Genomic DNA, 3600 nt, shown 5'->3' with positions numbered 1-3600 from the left:
GGGAGGGGGTGCAAGAAAAAAAGGGTCTTTGTTTTCATCAGAGAACAAAAGGGAAGGCGTTAAGTGACTGTGCTCAACCAAGGGGAAAAGAATTCGTTATTCGTTCCAACAACATGCATTTGGCAAGCATTCCTAAGTATATTTTGGACGCAGTAAGTCTACTAAAAAACGAAACAATGTTGCGGTACGCAAACTCTAGTTTTAGTTTTTGTAAGTGTTTTACGGCATTTGCAACCCAATAATGTCATATAAGTTCCGAATATAGAGGTGTTACAAGAGAGTAACAAACACAAAAAAGAAGGAGGAGAGATAAAGATGATAGACGTCTGATAGGAAAGAAGAAGCAAACCACACCAGAGCACCCGCTAACCACCCACACAAACTCTGAATACATTTGTGTCAAATACGGGGTGTCCACTACGGTTGGGATCGGCCGATCGCCCGACTCGATCGCCTGAAACTGAAAACAAACACGTTTGTTTTTTAGGCGACCATCCGTAGTGGGCACCCCGTTGTAAAGTAGGGAAAGCAGTTTCAGTAGTGAAAGAAGTAACAAAACAAAAGAAAACAAATCGAAACAAAAGCTGTTGCCTAGAATAATAGCAGGCAAATTCCTTCATTAAAAGTAAAAGACCCTCGCACAGGTGGTTAGAGGTCACGATTGCAGCAGTGGTTGGTTCTACTTCTTAATTTTCACGATCGTTTCTATCGCTGAGGGGTGCTTCATTGCTGATGGGATCGGGTCGAGTCGGGGGCCATCGCCCCACTCATCGCCTGAAAACAAACGAGTTTGGTTTTGAGGCAACGAGTCGGGGGCGATCGGCTTGTGCCACGATAGCTGCTCTGCGCCCTCAATGTGGCTAGCAAACCGACCCGACTAGGCCCGATCCCCCAATGGGCACCCCCGTACGTCTCCGTGTACCCAATTACTATCAATAGACCGTCGCTTGGGAGCTGATCTCTTGGCCTAGAGATTAAGGTGTTCGTTTCTCATTCGATAGGTCCCGGGTTCGAATCCGGATAGCGACAGAAATTTTTCTTCTCTAAAATTTACTCCTTTCAAAACATTTTCTGCTCTCTAACAATGCTCTGCCGTCTGCTTTCGTCTCCACTTTCTGCCCTCACCCTCTCACCTCCTTTGCCCCCTCCTCTGGGCTCCTCGCTCTTTCTGCAGCCTTTCTACTACTTCTCCTTGGCTCCTTCTTATTGCTGTCTTTCAGTCACACCCCTGATCTTCTAGTAGGAAAGATCTACACCTAGCCGTCTCAGACAAGGGAAAAAAATGTCGGAGGTCCCATATGCAAGTTGCGCATATTAAAGATCCCTTGGAGGTCCAAAATCGATTAGTGTGTCCCGCGCGCTCATATGACCTTATACAGTTGCGAGCGCCGTAAAACACGTACCTTTTAAAAAAAATAAAAAAAATAAACTTTGAATACATTTTTGTCAAAATGAACATCGTAAAAGGGGGGGGGGGGAGCAGTTTCGTTGTTGAAATCAAAATAAAACAAAACAAAGAAAAAGCTGTGAATAATAGCAGGCAAATTTCCTCTGCAAAAGTAAAAGACACTCGCACAGGTGGTTAGAAGTCACGACTGAGCTGTGCTAGGTTCTACTTCTTTATTTTCCTTATCGTTTTAACCTTGAGGGTTTGATTTCACTCTAGCACTAAACTATGGTCTTTTAACGTCTCCACATGCGTTTCTGTACCCAATTCCAATCAACAAATGTCGCTTTCCCAAGGCCATTATTACGTCATAACTCAAGATCTGTATACTTCCACACATGCCCGGGTAATCCAGAGTATTGACGTTCGCCCTGAGCTCTTTTTGTGGCTGTTGTGGTCAAAGGTTGGTCAACCGCCTGGCATTTATTATTCACGGGGGGGGGGGGAGCTTTAGATCTATCGATTAAGTAGCGCGCCTGGTGGGGCGGTGCCACGGGGTTTTGCAGGTCGAAAATACCTGCCGGTGAGTGAGAGCAACAGCGTAACCTTTCAGTTTTAACTCTCTGATTTCATGCTATTGATTTTCTGTTTTTAGAACGGTAGGCTATCCTATGCTAAATGGACCCGATCTGTAGGCGCGGTTCGTCCACAAATTTTTGTTAATGTTCTATTACGAAAAGCACCCACAAAAATAAAATAAAAGAAGCCAGAAACAAACACTAGCCTAATAGTATATCAAAACACGGTCTTCGCTGGCGCCATGACTGTCAATTATGTGTCCAAAGCGCCATAAAACGTCTACTATGCCATGCTAAAGTCCACGCACTTTAACTAAACATAATAGGATGTTATTCAACAGTGGTAACCTGACCTATAAATCTCTCTTTGGGATAACCTATGCGATGACGACACTTGTGGCGAGTTTGGCGATACATTAATATTAATAAGACGGCGCATCTCAAATATGCACCCACGAAACATAACCCACAGTGGGCAGTCTAAAAATAAACGCAATAGACTGCATCCTACACTCTTCTATGCCAAAATTATGTGACCCCGGAGCAATCCAGCGGCGTGCTCAAGTGCATAGTGATCAGTTCATTGTCTTGCCACTATGTTAACCCTATCCGTACACCCTGGGGTCATTTTGTACCCCTGGGCTTGTATTCCTCACATTTTAGAATACTTCTAGTACAAAGATCTCTTTGAAACTTCCAGTATTTCTCAAAAAAATCATTTTGACAGACTGCTATGTAAACCGTACGGATCAGATTAACGAGTGAATTTCCTCTTTGGAAAGTGGTGGCACAGAGTTCCCTACGTCGTATGGATACGATAGTAAAACACGACGTAGGGATATGGTTAAGTGACTCTGTGACCATGAACCTGAGGGAGGTGAACGTGACATACCTAAGTCACCGTCATATGAGTTGTGCCTTTGAATGGTTTTGTAGTGGAGTGGTGAAAGTCATTACTTGAGTGTTCAGTCTCAATGCAGGATGACAGAAATTGATGTTTAGTATTGTTTAGCTAACAAACAGATTTAGTTCTAGAAATAAAAGCGACAAGTAAAAGGAATGAAAAAAAAAGCATAAGGTCCTCCTTCACCAACCCAAAGATGCTAAAATTATACACCATCCTATTTCCTATGCCCTTGACTATTCTCGACCTACTATAGCCTAATCAATTGTGTACACCCAATTTTTAACCCCATGAGCCACCCCTGCCGATCTGGGGGGATCAAATCGGATCGGGGCAGGAAGTTGCGGTGGCCAGTGCACGTTAATTTATTTTTTTATCTCCATATCAAATAGACCTTTGCTTTGCTTCATCAAATTTTACTCGGAATTCCAACAGGGCTTTTCTCTTTCGGTGCGCAAACAAAAGATTATTTTTCTGCACTATTCCTTCATTGTGTGTGCTACATCATGTGACATGTAACAGCTTTCTAATTGGCCGATAGCCACAATTTTCATGAAAATGTACAGGATCATGGCCTACAAAGTCAAAACACCTCTGATCTTAGAGGGTTGGATCGGACTGTGCCAAACTGGTAGTTTAGCCTCTCCATTGTAGGGGGGGGTAGAGGGAGGGGAGAGAGAGAGGGCGAGAGAGAGAGCGAGGGAGAGAGAGAGAGAGAAGAGAGAGAGCGA

This window comes from Aplysia californica, unplaced genomic scaffold, assembly GCF_000002075.1.
Source record: "Aplysia californica isolate F4 #8 unplaced genomic scaffold, AplCal3.0 scaffold00235, whole genome shotgun sequence".
NCBI classification, from domain to species: Eukaryota; Metazoa; Mollusca; class Gastropoda; order Aplysiida; family Aplysiidae; genus Aplysia; species Aplysia californica.
This window is presented reverse-complemented; position numbering follows the sequence as displayed.